Here is an 18960-nt window from a genome sequence, read left to right on the forward strand (position 1 = left end):
AGGTGTTTTACATGGAGCAGATTCCTTATCTATATAAATCAAATCGTAACGACTGTGTGCCTCTACACTACTATTTTGGCGAAATTTACGTACAGCTTTCCGTTTAAGGGGTAATAATAACCATCTCCATAATTTTTGGTTTAGTTTCCTGAAAGTCCTAATTTTTACCCGCCTCGCCCAAAATCCAGATTGCGGCATAATCTGCCAGAAGAAAAAGAAGATAATTGAAATTTGACAAAATTATACGTTTTAGCCTGTAACGAACGGAAAACATCCTAGGTCATTAAATTTTTCACTTTTTATCCCCGAAGAATATCGAAATATGCAGGCAATTTTAGTGATGTTGCAGACCTTCGGAAATTCCTATCACATAACGGATTGCACAATCTCCGTTCAATTTGGAATGATCTACAACCTTGGTCTTATGACTTTTTGCCGTATCTGTATCCATTTTACGTTTGATTTTTCTCTATTAATCGATGTTAAGTCAATTTGGAATTTTCACATGCATAATTCATACTTTCAATTACTTATATGAAATACAGAATCATCAAACTCTTCACGAAAATTGGCCCACCCAGTAGCCATATGTGAGCCAAATGCTATGTATGTAGCTGTCACATAATTATCCGAAAAGTAATGTAATGTGAGATTATCTTACAAAACCTTTACCCTGTTCCACGTTTCTAACTCAATCTGACCCAAGAATAGATGACATATCATAGGACCAGCCATTTAGGCCACTAAATCCGGCGTGTCTTATGGTATAATCCTTTGTCGATATGACGTACGTTTAGTAGCAGTTAATCTGTAAATGAAGGTCTTCAATATTGTAAACACGCATATACTTTCGTATGTCGATCTATATATATTCACTGATGTCGATTTTTAGCGATCGAGAAAGGGTGGGTCTGCTATTGTAATCAGTACTCCCCAGACCGACTTTGACTGGCAGTAGGAAAGGGTTCCTTCTCCAACTCCTGTGTAACTGTCATTAGTAAGGAAGGCCTACAATTGTAATGAATAGTTCCCTTCTCGATTTGACTTGCAGAAGGCAAGTGAGCATGCACTGTTGTTTAAAACTCCCCTACCCGATTGTGTTTGGCAGTAGGCAAGGGTGCCCGCCATTATAAAGAAATGTCCTAATCTAAAATGTGACTGGCATTAGGCATAGTGGCCTGCTATTTTGATGGAAACTCACCAACTTGGTGTGACTGGCAGTACGCTGGCTGGCAGTAGGAAAAGGGGCCTGTCATTATAATGATAACTGCACAACTCAATTTCGAGTGATAGTAGGGTAATTGCCTACCATTATAATAGAAACTCCTCAACTGTAATCTGTCTGGAAGTAGGAAAGGGGGGCTGCCATTTTAACGAAAACTCCCCTAATCGATTCTGTCCGCGTAGTAGGCAATGGGGCCTGCAATTATAATGTAAACTTCCCAACTCAATTGTGAATGGCAATAGGCAAGTGAGCCTGCCGTTATATCACAAATCCGTAACAAACACTTTACACTGGAAACAACGTACGGGGACCTCCCCTTGCTCTTTCTCGGATAACGCTAAGAGACATGCAATTTTAAAACAATGTTATTTACTGCATGTACACTATTTACTTCGATATTCGAATACAATGTAGAATACCGTACGAAGCACGGGTACATTCGCTAGTCTTTCTATAAAGGTGGTGATTATTAAGGGGAAGTACTACTAGGCAACCATCCTTTATGCGGCACTAATCAGAGAGAGATAATTGAAGTGATCCGACACTTCGAAAAATGAAATTAACGGCCAAAGAAAGTCAAGGGCCTCAAAGGGCGTACATATGAGAGACTCCCTAGGCCATGAGTGCTCTAATACCGTCGGGGTCGGAAAAGAACAAGAGTTAACCAAGGGAGGTCGGATAGGATAGATGAAAGTGAGGAGCCTGGCACAAACAAGTGGAAGCAATTCTAGGACTTAGCTAAGAGGCCCGCGGTCACCAACCTACGCTCCACAGTTCAGTTCAGAGACCCTGTGGCCCCTTCTAGTCCCCTTTTACGACAGGCAGGGGATACCGTGGGTGTTAATTCTACTGCCCCCACCCACAGGGTATCTTCATATAAATACCAACTCATTGTGACAACCATGATATATGCACATGATAACACAATCCTGAGTGAGTAGAATCCAAATACGTAGTTTGGTTGAAATAAGTCCAACAGTTTTCCTCTTTTATGAATATACATATAAATATAGCCTAGCAGGCAGACAGACAGACAGACAGACAGACACCAAAGGAAAATCACCGAATAGACTGGGTGTTCAGATACGTTAGAAGGGGTCATTTTAAAGCCGAGAGAAATATGATGCATCCTCTGATTTTCAGGTCTGTAAGGGTGTCCGGCACTGGCTGTAGAGCATGAAGTCTGTAGGAATTTTCTCCGTCATTTGACGAGTAAGCGAAATTAGGTACATAACAAAAGTTTTAAATGAAGGGGCGTTTCACATATAGACTACATATATTACATATAGTCAATAGTGTAAGAGAAAATTTAAAAAATTCGTCTGCTGTTCCTTTAAACCCCCAGTCTGTTTAGTGATTTTTGAATGATATGCATGTTGAATCCTGCTCCTGGATGAGTAGACTCTTATTATGAAGTTTGGTCGAGATAGATTCAATAATGTAAGAGAAAATTGAAAATAAACTCTTCTGATCTTCCTATAAACCCCCAGTCTGTTCAGCGATTTTTAAAATATGCATATCGAAACCTGCTCCTAAATGAGTAGACTCTAAGTATGAAATTTGGTCTAGATCTAATCAGCCCTTTACCCGTGATGGTGGAACAAACAGACAGACACGAAAGCAAAAAACTACTGATACGATCTTGAATTGACCTGAAACGAATAAATATGTCCAAAATTGGCAAAATAAATGACATTACAGACAACGGACCCCTAGGCCCGGTTTCATCAACACATGTTAGTGCTTAACAAGGTGTTAAATCATTTTAACATACGATTTAAGAAAATTTGCGTTTCATCAACAAATGTTAACATTAACAAATGTTAAACTGCGTATTAAAGTTAACCTCAGCCATTTCCAATGTTAAATGGCTAACATTAGCATTTAGCAACCTGTTCCAAAATGGCTGCTGTGAATCTCGCTTTCGAGGCGGAATTGTTCTATTTAGATCTTTTACAAAACAATCCTGATCGAAGGAGAGTTCAGCGACGTAATGACTTTGAAAATTTGACGGATCCGAAATTTCTTCATAGATACAGGTTACCGAAAACAGTCGTTGCTAAGGTTGTTGACGAAATTCAAGTGAGGTTAGAATATCGTACGAAGAGAAACCTCTTTCTCCAATGTTGCAGGTACTGATAATATTACGAGTTTTTGCTACTGGTTATTTTCACATAATGGCCGGAGACAATGCTGGAATTTCTAAAGCCACTGTTAATAGAGTTGTTTGTCGAGTGTCTGCAGCAATAGCATCCATGAGAAGGAGGTATATAACATTCCCTTCAGTAGAAGAGCGTCAGCAAATTATCCGCGACTTCTATGAAATAAGTCGTTTTCCTGGTGTTTGTTCTACGTGCAATAGATTGCACACATGTAAGAATCCAATCACCTGGAGGCAACTGGGCCGAAATATATCGTAATCAAAAGGGATATTTCTCTGTTAATGTTCAGGTGATTAGCGAGCCTAACCTCCAAATCAGGGATATACTTGCTAGGTGGTCTGGTTCTGCACACGACAATACAATATTTAATAACTCCCATATCGGAGCACAGTTTGAAGTGGGCCAATTGACGAAGTGATTTTGTTAGGTGACAGCGGATACCCGCTAAAAAAAGTATCTGTTTACCCCATTGAAACCCTCGCGGACTTTTCCCGCGCCTCGTCCTTTTCTTTTATCGTCAAGCCATCTGTGCGCTTGCACTCAATAACTTATATATATTTACTAACTAATTCAATTAACAACTCTTTTTCGAAGGAGGAAAAATTAGAACTACGATTCCGTTTCACTTTACGCGCCATACTTTACAGCTGTGCTCAAACAAAAGCGAATCGGAGCGCGTTGTAAAACAGCATGTTCGTACCACTGCCTCCTTGATTCGCACCAGTGCGCAATATTGGGAGAGTTAACAGTCAATTAGTTAACATTTCACAAGAAATGTTTGATGAAACGCAAGAAACCTAACAAGATGTTAAATTCTTAACTCCGTATTAACTAACTACTTGTTAGTATATATTTAACATGTGTTGATGAAACCGGGCCCTAGAATTTTATTTATAAGATATATCCGAAGTGCCATCGCTCAGGCCCTCAGACACTGTTCATGAGGAGGTATATCAGCTAATCAGCTAATGGGAGCACCCGAAGGGTCGAAATGATAACATTCAAGAATGCAAAATCACCTTTCATTACTGATCATACGACTCGATTCGAGTGCAACACCAATTAGCCAAATGAAGTAAATAAAGAGAAGATGACACAAGTGTGGGAGTGGAAAATACCGAAACACCTGCCACACTCACCGGACCTGTTCCTCGCTGTATATACTACATGTGGTAAACTTGCTCTGCGTTATCCATACATTCCACAGCAGCTAACGCTCTGCAGTCTCATCTGTATATTTCCATTTATCTGTTAGATCCCGCATTCATGAGAGAAAAAAGGTAGCCAGGCCTTATGCCCTTATCCCCGCCCTTGACTGTCACAGTAATAACGGACAGAGATAGAACTTGTGAATATGTCATTCGCCCCCAGTGACAATCGCTCCCAGCTTAAAATGTGTGTTTACAACTGAGCGTGACTCACTCACTGTCCGGTTCTTTCCAGGGAAATTCCACAGGACTGTCCCTTTCACTCTAAAAATTGCACTTGCCTGCTAGCCTTACTTCCTGTCATTTTCGTTTCGAGTGTCATAGTGTCCTGGTCATATTTATTTAGTACATTCTAGTTGTGCTTGATATGGAAGTTGCAACGAACAGTTACGGGAAGCCGTGCGCTCACTGCCAAGGTTACTCGTACAATGTTAAAAGGACAAAAGAAGATGAAACTGTAATTTGGTGCTGTACAAAGAAGAGATCGGCATGTTGCCGAGGATCAGTCAAGAGTCAACGTGGTGAAGTGCTGTGTTCAAGCGAGCATCAGTGTGGACCTCCTGATGAAGCTCGCTTAGAAGTATTAAAAGCTCTCAATCAGGCGATGAAGAGAGCACGCGAGGAGGGCACGCCAGTTTCTAAAATATGCTGTGAACAAATGGGTAATCTCCACAACAAAGGCTATGATTTCGTAACCGAAATACCAGCACAGCAAGGTACGAAGAGGGCATTATATCGTCACAGAGCCAAATCGCTACGTAATCAACGAGAACCGGAATCGTCTGAAGAAGTCGTCGTGGAAATGGAATTGCTTATCATGACAGATGGGAGTAGTTTACTTTTGAAAGACGACAATACTGGCGAGTGACTTATTATTTTTAGTGGAACTTCAGGAAAAGAAGCTTTGAGAAGTAAGCAAGATTTTTTGTTGGTGGAACTTTTAAGAGTTGCAGTAAACAATTTTTCACAAATTTATACCATGCATGTAGACATTGGAAGCTCAAAAAAAGAAACAAATATATATCCAGTTGTATTCGCTCTCTTACCAAACAAAATAAAAGAAACGTATATTCGGCTTCTTCGCCTTCTTATTGAGGCCATACAAGAGTGGAATCCAGCGAGAGTGACGATCGATTTTGAATCGACAGCAATTTCGGCCATTAAAGTTGTATTTCCAGCAGTAGAGGTAAAGGAATGCTACTTCCACATGAAAAAGTGCATCTGGAGAAAAGTTCAAGATTTGAGACTTGCTTGTGAGTATATGAAGAAAGAAGAAGTGAGAATGATCATCTGCATGTGTGCTTCTGTAGCGTTTCTTCGACCTGAGGATGTTTCCGATGGCTGGTTGTAAATACATTCCAGAGTAGCTGACAATGAAGAACTTTCTGCATTTTTGGACTATTTCGTAGAAAGGTGAATGGAGAATGAAGAAGTTCCAGTCGAGATTTGGAGTTGTTACAGCAGGCGGAATCGAACCATCAACTCCATCGAGGGATGTCAAAACAAAATTAACGCCGAACATGGAAGACCAAATCCTCAAATCAAAGACCCCACCAAATGTTTAAATGAAGAAGCAGAGAGCTCTACGTGTGCGCTAATAAAGGCCCAGCTCAATATGGAAGGTAAACGAAGAAAGACCGCTTACATCGCTTTAGATGACAGACTGGAAAGAACAGTTAAAATATATGAAGAAAGTGGTGATATTGTCGCTTGTTTGAAAACAATTTCCCATCTCCAAAAACTTTGAAGAGTAGCTATGAAATCAAAGAAGCTTCATCGTCGATTGGCGAGAGTAAATAATTATGTAAATAGTGTAAATAGAATCAGGGAGATGTATAAATACAGTAAAAGTCCATGCTTAAAACTGACGGAGCTTAATTTTTAGCACAAAGTGACTGACGAAGCCAAGAGCTGATTTTAAACACGCCTATATATAAAATACGTTGTGTTTAGCCTGTCCAAAGCCTGGATAAAGTGTGATGGGAGTCAGTTAGTCGTCCTAAACACAACTTATGGTCACGCAGAGTCAGTTTAACAGTTACCCCTGTAAGTATCCTGAACACAAGAACTCATTCTGCCATCAATTCTTACTGCATCCCAATTGTCAAAATAATAATCTCCCTGTTGATGGGGACAGTAGAACAACACCCACGTTACCACTGCCTATCGTAAGAGTCGACTAAAGGGAGCCCAGGCGGTTTGAACTTGGGAGCGTGAGATGGCGACCACGGGGCCCTTAACTGAGTCCTGGCGTAGCTTCCATTTACTTGTGCCAGGCTCCTCACTTTCATCTATCCTATCCGACCTCCCTTATTCTTTTCTGACCTGGAAGCTATCAGGTTATGAGGGCTAGGGAGTCTTTCATTTTCACGCCCTACGTGGTCATTGTCTTTCCTTTTTTCTCTCTCTGATTAGTGCCTAGTTGTACCTCCTCTTAAAACAATAATCACCACCACCACCGTAGCTGGCCTGTAGAACACTGCTGGATTTAAATAGTAAAGAGAGGTGGTGGGGAAAACCCTCAGGAATACTCTTTAATGAGAACAGTCACTTCTTGAGGCGATTTCCAAGGTGAACAACTGGACCGGACTGGGAGCGATTGTCACACATTTTACGCTGGGAGTGATTGACACTGGGACGATTGACAGGACACCGAACTTTTGGCCCCAAGGTGTTGAACATCTGCATGTGGGGTATTGTGTTAAGTCCAGCTGAAGTAACCTCTTATTTATTTTGTTCTCTCAATAAGAGGGTTTCATAGAAATAGAAATATATATTTATTTAAAGTTAATTACAAGTAGGACCAGAGGTCTCTTTGGCTGTAACTAACTGCAACTTTAAATGTATCAACTAACATACAAAATCTAATAAAAGAATACATAAAAAGCGTAAGATACATTTTCCTACTGAGGTTATAAGATTAAAAACTAAACAACTAGGAGATTACAATAATACTTTTAACATTTCATAAACATACACTATACTAACAAGGAAGCGAAGACGAAAGAGAAACCTAAGAATTTTAAAGCCGAGGATAAATTAAGAGTAAAACTGAGCATCTAAAATGTATCTAGGGGGTTATAATATTTCGTACTTTTTAATTAATTTGGTGAAAATTCATTTACATAGCTTAATAAGTGGAAAGGTAGCGGTATTTAAGAGATTTTTTCTGAGTTCCCACACTACTTTGCTGAATTTCATATAGTTTAAGATCGTAGTATAATTGAGAGGCAGTGACAATGAACGACTTACTGCACTTTACCGTACGATGCTGTGGAACCTGAAGGGTGTTAGCTGTAGATCTATTGTCCCGATCATGCACTTGACTCATCTGAACAGAGGACTTGGTCAAATATGAGGGAACATTAGATTTTAATATTCTCAGAAGTAAACAAGCAGCTGAGTATGATCGTCTATCCCTGAGTTTCAACCACTCTGCGGCTGTGTAGTAAGATGTTACGTGACAGTCTTTACGAATATTGAAGACGAATCGAACACAGGCATTCTGAATACGCTGGAGTTTGCTATTATATTTCTCGGAGATATCGCTGTAAATTACTGCGCCGTAATCTAAAATAGGAAATACCATTGTTTGGATCAACATCTTTCTCACCGAGAAAGGAAGATACGGCAAGTTTCGTCGAAATTGATGCAATATGCCAGACACTTTCTTCACCAAGTGCTTGGCATGACTTGACTACAGAACCGTTTACAATTACTGGAGGAATGTCCCTGTTGAAAAGATTTGATAAGTTTCTTCGATATCCTAGAAAAATAGCTAAGGTTTTGTTTTCATTTAATAGTAAATTATGACTTAAAGTATATTGATGTAGTCTTTCTATATCTAGATTTATTTTACTAATACTTTCGACAACATGATTCACAGGAAAATGGTAATAGATCTGTAAATCATCGGCATACATATGATGTCTCGTGTGGCGTAAAACTCCAGGCAGATCGTTTATATACAGCGAAAACAAAACGGGACCCAACACGGACCCCTGAGGACGCCAGAATGTACACTAGACCACTTAGAAAAATGTTATTTGTCAAATACTACACGCTGAGATCTCCCTTTCAAGAACGATTCAAACCAAGACAGAGCTGATAGAGATATGCCCATTGTATGTAATTTAGAAGGAGGTCATGATGAACTATCAAATGCCTTGCTTAAATCGAATAGTACCAGAAGTGTTAGTTCCTTTCTGTCCATTGCAAACTTGATATCATCTGTGACTTTGAGAAGTACCGTCGTAGTACTATGGCCTGTTCGAAAACCAGACTGAAATATGTTAAGAATAGAATGAGTATTTAAATACGAAGTGAGTTGTTGGTAAACAATCCTTTCTAATCCTTTACCTAATATTGACAAAATACTGATTGGCCTGAAATCATCAAATTTTTGAGGAGAAGGAACTTTAGGAACAGGTCTGATATTGGCCATTTTCCATACAGCTGGAAAGACTCCTGATTGTAAACAGAAATTATACAGGTGAGCTATAACCGGAGTGATTATATCCAAACAGTTCATTAGGAGCGGATGTGAGATACACTCTGGTCCAACAGCCTTGGTATTCATGCTCTTAAATACTTTGACTACATCCTCTGGGTAAATGTACGAAAAGTGAAAGAGATCATGTTGAGGTACATTTGTGTTCATGTAACTATGAATAATTTCGGATATTCTGTGAGAATTGTTCACTGGTGAGATTTTTAAGAAATAATCATTTTGCAATTCTGCAGATATGAATGAGGAAGTATGTTGTGAATTTTTCTTAGGAATACCTAGTGATTTGATAGTTCCCCAGATAGCAGACGGAGTTGATCTCTTACTGAACAAAGAATGCATGTGTTTGACTTTAGAATCACGGATCGCGCGTTTGGTTTTATTACGCAAGATGCGAAAGGTTTCAAAGTCTTCAGGTTTCCTGGTTTTGATGTGCTTTCTTTTTGCCTTGTCCCGCGCAGAGATTAATTTCTTAATTGTAGACGTTATCCACGGGTTAGGTGAGTGTTTGGCTCGAATTAATTTTAATGGAGCATGCTTGTCGTACAACGCGGAAATTAAACTATTAAATTTGATGACTTTATCATCGATATTACGCTGAGAAAATACTTCATACCAGGGAGCAGAAATAACGTCTTTTCGAAAATCTTCAGGATTAAAACCGCGGAAATCCCTAAATGTGATCCATTTTCTTTCATATTTGGGTGCTGATATCGAGAAGACAGCATATAGCATATCATGTCCAGAAAATCCACTCACTGGGGTCTGCCCAAATTTAAGGAGGGTATCATTACAATTTGAAGCTATGGTATTGAGATTAGAATGATAATATGCAGTGTGGTATGTGTCATCAAATGGTATTCTAGTCAAATTGCATGAGCCAAGTGCATCATCGATTACTACAGTTTTCGATGACCCTGATCCGAAATGCCCATTCATATCACCTGCAAGTATAACATATTTATAATGAAAAACATAATTATACATGGCCTCTACAAACGACTCCATGAAACCAATTTTGGGAGGACGGTAGATGCATGAAAATAATACTTTACCCATAGGTAATTCATGTTCTAGGAAAATATACTCTGACTTATGACAATATTCTGCAGGGGAGGTGTGAACTATTTTACATTTGATGTTGCTCTTCACGTACACAGCCACCCCTCCTCCTCTCTTGCCTAATCTATCGTTTCTATATAAATTAAAGCCAGGAATGTTAATCTCTGAGTCCGGAATGGACTCCTTGAAAAATGTCTCACTTACAGCAATAACATTAATATTTGATTCAACAAAGCAGTTAAAAACTCATCGAAATGTACCTTATCAACTAATGACTGTGCATTTAAGTGAATTATTTTCAAATCAGAGGGATAGATTTCTGATAGATCTTCACTGATTTTGTGAATTTCAGAAGACTTAAGTTTAGAAGACATGCATGAATTTGACTGGTTACAAAATTCCAGAAAATTAATATTCAATTATAGGTCCTAATAAAATTACATACAGTTTTAGATTACGTGAAGCAAAGTAGAGAAGCGAATACTGAATAGAACATACTAATTTAACTTCAACGAGGAGAGATCTTTTTAAGTTCAACAGTATTTCTCACACGGTGTTTAACACCCCGTTGTAGTACGATAATTGTGCCATCAGAAGTCCACACCTGCTTTTCGCCGAAGATGGAAATTGCCTGTTTCAAAAGATGATGTCTGTTAGAGGTAAGATCTTCATGAATCGTCACCTTGGATCCACGTAACAGCCTCTTCGCACGGAAAACTGCCGATCTCTTGGTGTAGGAGACAAATTTACATATAATAGTCCGTAACTTCCCAGACCCAGGGGCTCCAACCCTATGCGTGAGGTCGATATCTTCAGCGCTTAAGGGGACTTTCAATTTTTGAGCCACATTGAGCACTAAGTGAGTTGTATCCTCACCAGATTCTTCGGGCAACCCAAAAATTCGAATACTGTTTCGCCTTTGGTATTGTTCAATTTCGTCCATTTTATAATTCAATAAAGACTTTAACTCCAGAATTTCATTTTCACGAGCTTTTAACTCATTTCTTAAATCGCTGATAACTTTAGAACTGAAGTCTATTGTTTCTTTTAGTTCTTCACAAACTTTTTGTGCGAGAACTGTTACCAAGGGTTGAAGGAAGTCGCTATTTTGTAATAAGTTCCCCACTATACCTTGCACCAGGGTCACAATCTTGTCTTCAGTTAAATTAGTGTTACCTGTGATGTAGGAGGGCTCTGTGTTCGGCATGTTGGTGTTGCCGCTAGTTGGTGGTGTGAGGGAGAGCTGCTCACTAACAGCTGACGATCGTGAGGCTCGGGTCGAGCCAGATGGAAGGGATGGCGCTGCTTCCTGCGAGGTGGTGGTGGTCCCGTCTGTCTCCGAGGGAGAGCGCTTGCGATCAGCCGAAGGTACAGTAGCAGAAGGGTGGAGGGTTGACCGTGTTTGTGAACGCTGTCTGGAAACAGTTGACAAGCGTGATGTGGGAGTCATAGCTGCTCTCTGACCCTGGACAGCTGAAGATCGTTCCACATTTCTTCTGTTTTTCTTACTTCCGGCCATACCTAACCAAACCTCGAGACTTATGGATTGAAAAGTAATAAATGCTATATTTCTACAACAGGATACACTGCCCTAACACATTCACAAGTCACTTTTCACTTCACTAAATCAATGCTTGCACACAGTACCGTACTAAGAGTACTATACACCTTCAATATACCTGGAATTACGAGCCGCAAATTACGCCACCATGACACTCAGAAGATACCAGAAGACATCAGTGAAATACTAGAAAATACTGCGATGTATTGTATTTCATTTGATATCGTGATATTAAAAATACGTACATCATCATTATAGACCGTTATGTCTTTCAGCGTTCAGCCTGCAAGCCTCTGTGAATTTACTAACTGTCGCCACAATCCTCTATTTGCAACTAGTGCTGTGGCCTTATTCAGTTCTATACCTCTTATCCTTAAATCCTTAGAAACTGAGTTTAACCATCGTCGTCTCCCTCTAATTTTCTTACCCTCCATAACATAATCCATTATTCTCCTAGGTAACCTATCCTCCTCCAATCGCCTCACATGACCACATCACCGAAGCCGGTCTATGCATACAGCTCCATCCATCGAGTTCACTCCTAACTTAGCCTTTATCTCCTCATTCCGAGTACCCTCCTGCCATTGTTCCTACCTGTTTGTACCAGCAATCATTCTCACCACTTTCATGTCTGTTACTTCTAACTTATGAATAAGATATCCTGAGTCCACCCAGCTTTCGCTCCCGTAAAGTAAAGTTGGTCTGAAAACAGACCGATGTAAAGATAGTTTCGTACGGGAGCTGACTTCCTTCTTACAGAATACTGCTGATCGCAACTGCGAACTCGCTGCATTAGCTTTACTGCACCTTGATTCAATCTCCCTTACTATATTACAATCCTGGGAGAGCACACAACCTAAATACTTGAAATTATCTACCAATTCCAACTTTGTGTCACCAATCTGGCATTCAGTACTGTTGAATTTCTTACCTACTGACATCAATTTAGTCTTCGAAAGTCTCATTTTCATACCATACTCATTGCACGTATTTTCAGGTTCCAAGATATTACACCGCAGGCTTTCGGCACAATCTGCCATTAAGACCAAGTCGTTAGCATAGGCCAGATTGCTTACTACATTTCCACCAAACTGAATCCCTCCATGCCACTTTATACCTTTCAGCAGATGATCCATGTAAACTATGAACAGCAAAGGTGAAAGATTACAGCCTTGTCTAACCCCTGTAAGTAACCTGAGCACAAGACCTCATTCTGCCATCAATTCTCACTGCATCCCAATTGTCAACATACATACCCTTCATTGATTTTAATAATCTAGCCTTAATCCCATACTGCCCCAGCATGGTGAACAACTTTTCCTTCGGTACCCTGTCATATGCTTTCTTTAGTTGTACCTACGAAACATAAACACAACTGTCTATTCCTCTCGTAGCATTTTTCAATTACCTGGCGCATACTGAAAATCTGATCCTGACAGCCCCTCTGTGGTCTGAAACCACACTGGTTTTCATCCAACTTCCTCTCAACGACTGATCGCACCCTCCCTTCCAAGATGCCAGTGAATACTTTGCCAGGTACGGTATACTAATCAATGATATACCTCGATAATTGTTGCAATCCTTCCTGTTCCCTTATTTATAGATAGGTGCAATTACTGCTTTTGTCCAATTTGAAGGTACTTAACCAACACTCCATGCCATTCTTACGATTCTATGACACCATTTCATCCCTGCCTTCCCACTATACTTCACCATTTCAGGTCTAATTTCATCTATTCCTGCTGCTCTATGTCAGTGGAGTTTATTGACCGTTCTTTCCACTTCCTCAAGCGTAATTTCTCCAACATCATTTTCCTCCTCCCAATGAGCTCCGTTGTTCTCGACACCACCATGAAGATTTCCTTTTACGTTGAGAAGGTTTTCAAAATATTCCTTCCACCTCTCCAGTGATTCACTGGGATCTATTATGAGTTCACCTGAATTACTCAAAACAATGCTCATTTCCTTTTTCGCTCCCTTCCTAAGATTCTTCATAATTGTCCAGAAGGGTTTCCCTGTTGTTTGACTTAGCCTTTCCAGATTATTACCAAAGTCTTCCCACTACTTCTTTTTGGATTCAAAGATTATTTGTATTCTCTGTTTCTTTCATCTGCATGAGCCCTTGTTTGGAGCCCTTTCTGATAAGCCCTCTAATTACGTTTGCAAGATGCTCTCACTTCATCATTCCACCAAAATGTTCGCTTTTTCCCATCTTTACACACAGTTGTTCCTAGGCATTCCCTTGCTGTTTCTACTACAGCATCCCTGTATGCCACCCTTTCTCTTTCTATATCCTGAACCTGCTTACTGTTCACTGTTCGGAACTTCTCACTAATCATATCCATGTACTTCTGTCTAATTTCCTCGACCTGGAGATTTTCTACCCTTATTCGATTGCAGACAGATTTCACTTTCTCTATCCTAGGCCTGGATATACTTAGTTCACTGCAGATCAGATAGTGGTCTGTTTCTTCGAAAAATCCCCGAAAACCCGTACATTCCTAACAGATTTTCTGAATTCGTAGTCGGTTAAGATACAGTATATTATGGATCTGGTACACCTAGCATTGGGAGTTCCGAGAAACATTGGATGGGTAGGTAATGATAATAAGGATAGATGTGTGTTATGTGGAGAGCGGTGGGCGGACCTGCATATTTTCAATCAATGCCGAGTGTTCCGTAAATATTCTTCCAATGGCAGCGTTATGAGAAGCGGTAGGCCTAGGGGCTGGATATTAAGGAGCCATGAATAAAATATGCTCAAAATTTTATTTTACAAATAAATAAATTGCCTTCCTCCGTTTTCACAGAATTGAAGTAATTTAACATCTTTAAACCACTCACATTTAAGTAATGCTAAAACACGATAATACATAATAACCACCTTAAAACAACGAGGGAACCAGCTCTCATGAACAGGTACCAATAAACGAGGAAAACGTTTCTTTCTGCGAACAATTAGGGCATACTCTGGCTATCTGACCACATTACAAACTAAACGGAGAACACTAAACAAATTGCATACCAAAGTGGAGCCTCCGTTTTTCGAACTTCAATTACGCAAGGTGTAAATTTACAGTAAATAACATTCTACACCGAAAGGAACCTTCAAAGTTACACGACCTAGCAGAGGGTTACTCCTCTACATACGGAGGTTACAGATTGCCCATAGCACAGTCACTTCCCTGAAGAGGAAAACCTTAAAAATACCAGTAGTTTCTAAACACCAATGAGTTTACCCCCCTTAGAGCACTGAAAGAGTAGCTAAAAACGTTACCAGTTTACAATAGATACATGTTAATAAAAGGCGTTTTCTAATGCCTCAGGCCTATCCAATACGTAAATATTACAAGGAAGGAAACGAAGTCCCACTCTCTTACCTTCACGCTACGTGACCGGGGACGAAAAGCCAGAGAAAAGAGCCCGTCAAGGGAGCTCACAGCTCAAGTGCCAGCAAGCAATAGCACGAGGCAGAGGCTACACCACAAGTCGCCGCCAAGGTCAAGTCTGACGCAACCGCTCAAGGGGCGAGGAGAGAGGAGAAGAGCCGTAAAGCTGGGTTCACAGGGTGCGAGTGGACTCGGAGCGAGTGGACTAGCATGATGCGTGCGCATCTTCTGGCCAGCTACTCGCATGTAATGGGTGTTCACACGACGTTGTACTCGCGTCTGTATTAAGATGGCGGACCTCGTAAGGGAAAGGATATCAGCTGTTGCTGATATGTTAATTGCCGAGTTACTAAATAATGTTGGAAGAATAAATAGAAAGGAAAATGTAATGTTAGCGCGAGAGTGGATTGCATGACGTAGTGCATTCGGCGCATGGACACATTTTTTACGTGAAGTTCTAGAGGGGGATGAAAACACATTTTAAAATCACTTACGGCTCACAGCTATCCAGTTCGATCAACTTCTACAGATGATTAAAGTACAAATACAGAAACGCAATACAAATATGAGAGCGGCTTCAACTGCCCGTCTAGTATTCGGGAGATAGTAGGTTCGACCCCCACTGTCAGCAGCCCTGAAAATGGTTTTCCGTGGTTTCCCATTTTCACACCAGGCAAATGCTGGGGCTGTACCTTAATTAAGGCCACGGCCGCTTCCTTCCCACCCCTAGCCTTTCTCTGTCCCATCATCGCCACAAGACCTATCTGTGTCGGTGCGACGTAAAGCAACTAGGAAAAAAAAAAGAAGAAAAGAAAAAAAACTGCCCGTCTGAAACTCCAGGTTACACTACGGTACTTGGCGACTTGTGACTGTCTCAGGTCTTTGGAATTTTTATATCGAGTTCCAAAGACTACAATATCTACGTTTGTGTCGGCTGTGTTGGATGTGATCTATGATGTACTGAAAGAATGCATCATTGTGTGTTCGCACGTATCAGTTATTAAGTGTCAAAGAATATAATACATTGTTAAACATTCACTCAGCCCGGTAATATTGAATGGTTTACAAGGCAGCTATTATATTCTTTGACCCTTTAATACATGATAGAGGACAACGGAGTAATAAATAAATACCGGTAAATAAATAAATAAATAAATAAATAAATAAATAAATAAATAAATAAATAAATAAATATCACACTTTTACCAAGTTGGCGAAATTGCTTCTCGTATTCATCACTCCATTCAGGAATCTATCAGCGATGTTAAACCATTACATTGTCGGTGAATAAATTTCTTCGATTGATGTGCCTGACTTCTTGGATTTCTTTCTTGTACGTGCTACGAATGTTTTTAGTTTTTGTTGATTTCTTCGACGCCTACCCCAGGAATATTCATTTTTTCAGCAATCCGTAGCAACGCTGAATCCCTGGCATCTTTTATTTTATAACTGCGAAACCTAGCATTCCACAACACTTCTTCAGATTCGTATAATTGTACAAGTATTATTGTCTGCGTATCGCTCCACTTCCTTCCTTGCACTGTCTTCAAGCTTTCCCCCATCTTGAATTTGTTACTCGCTTGTAGAAAGTTGGGCACGGTCCGAGTTGACTCGCTTCTCTCAAACTCAGGCAACTGGACTCGCATGAGCTGTTCACATGATGCGAGTGGCGGGCCAAACATGCGCATGTGGATATTGTAGTCTTTGGAACTCGATATAAAGATTCCAAAGATCTGAGACAGTCATAAGTCGCCAAGTACCGTAGTGTAACCTGGAGTTTCAGACGGGCAGTTGAAGCCGCTCTCATATTTGTGTTGCGTTTCTGTATTTGTACTTAAATCATCCGTAGAAGTTGATCGAACTGGATAGCTGTGAGTCATAGTGTGATTTTTCAATGTGTTTTCATCCCCCTCTAGAACTTCACGTAAAAAATGTGTCGACGCACCGAATCCACTACGTCATGCAATCCACTCTCGCGCTCACATTACATTTTCCTTTCTATTTATTTTTCCAACACTATTTACTAACTCGGCAATTAACATATCAGCAACAGCTGATATCCTTTCCCTTACGAGGTCCGCCATCTTAATTCAGACGCGAGTACAACGTCGTGTGAATACCCATTACATGCGAGTAGCTGGCCAGAAAATGCGCACGCATCATGCTAGTCCACTCGCTCCGAGTCCACTCGCACCGTGTGAACCCAGCTTAAGGCACAGAGTGGGGGACCTCGATCCAAGGGCGGCGCTTCAGAGCGAGAACTTTCTCTGATTACTCTGAAGCCATGCCATGGGGGGGGGGGGGCAAGGGCAAAATTTATAATTTAAAGGTAACCGCATAGCTGAATAACAAATACATTTAAAATACATACAACAAGTACACAATACACAAGGCAGCTTGCAAGCATTATAAGGCACATAAGAACAACCAAACGATGGGAGGGGAGAGTAAAAGTTTTTCATGACACACCGAGCTTTGGAGGAGATAAAGATTAAACTACTAAGAAGGAGGTTGATAAGGTAGGGGAAAGCTATAAGATTATATCTTGGTTATGTAGAGATTTGGAGAAAGGAACTAATATAGCGAAATTCTTAAATGTGGCTAGAGCTAGATTTATAAAGAAACTGAGGGAATAACAGGGGTTGTGCAAATAAAGTGGTTCATGCCGAGGGAGGAAGGCGGAAGGTATTCTGCTCAGAGGAATAGATATCCGCCCTGAGCAGATGCGGGAAGGGTATCATGGTGACCATGATTTCAGAAGAGGGGGCTGTAGTGTTAGCGGAAGGGTGGAGAGCACCTTGCCCTGTGGAAAGGTGATCCGCCCGGGGCAAGTTTTTGGGAAGTAGATAGAGAAGTAGTAGGATGAGAGGGAGTAGTAGATTTTAGACTTGAGGAATACGAGAGTAGATGTGTTTATGAGAATAGTTGGTAACAAGGGAAAGCCTGAGAAACTTAGGTAGGAGTTGAGAAAAGGGGAGATTGAGTAGGCTCTGAGGGTAGTGGAAATTTAAGAAGTTGGTATATAGTTTAAGTTTATCGTTGATGGTTGAAATGACACTTAGCTGGAAGCTAGTAAAAAAAAGTAGTGAGAAGACTGAGTGAACTAATGGACTTGGAATGGAGAATTGTCTGTTTGTGTGTAAATGAGGTGTGGGAAAAAATTCGGATTGTTCAAGTGTATTTGTGTGAGGAGGGAGGATAAAGAAGGTGTATGTAATAGTAATTAAGTTAGATTAAGTGGGACTGCAGTTAAGAAGAAAATGTTGGCAGTATAGAAACTATGAAAGTAGGTCATAATGTAAACAGAAAAAAGGTAAATTGTTTTAGGTGCCTTGATGAGGGTTGTAAAATGATGGATTGTTGATGTTTAAGTCTTAAGTTTAATAAGGTGGAATAACTAGGATAAGTCTAACGGTTTGATGTGTGTAAGTGTGGTGCTGTAGATGGAGAAGACTGAGTGAAGTAATGAACTTGGAATGGAAACTGTTTGTCTGTGTGTAAGTGAGGTGTGGAAAAAATGTTAGATTGTTTTAGGTGCGTTGATGAGGGATGTAAAATGGTTGTTAGTTGGTGTATAAGTCTTGAGATGTAGTTAGCGGGAATAGTGGGAGAGAGGAGAGTGCGACGTATCAAGGAAAGAGGGAGGGGTGGGGTCTTGACCCACCCCAAAGGAGTTAGGCTTGAGCATGTCTCCACGGGAAGAAAAAGGAGAGGGAAAGTAGTACGTTGACAATGGATTAGAGTAGGTGTGACGTACATAGCGGAAGTGTGCGGAAGGTCACGTGTTGGGTCTGGTTTCCGCCAAGATGGCTTGTCACGCATAGTAGGGAAGGAACACAGTGTCAG

Source organism: Anabrus simplex, chromosome 1, assembly GCF_040414725.1.
Source record: "Anabrus simplex isolate iqAnaSimp1 chromosome 1, ASM4041472v1, whole genome shotgun sequence".
Classification (NCBI taxonomy): domain Eukaryota; kingdom Metazoa; phylum Arthropoda; class Insecta; order Orthoptera; family Tettigoniidae; genus Anabrus; species Anabrus simplex.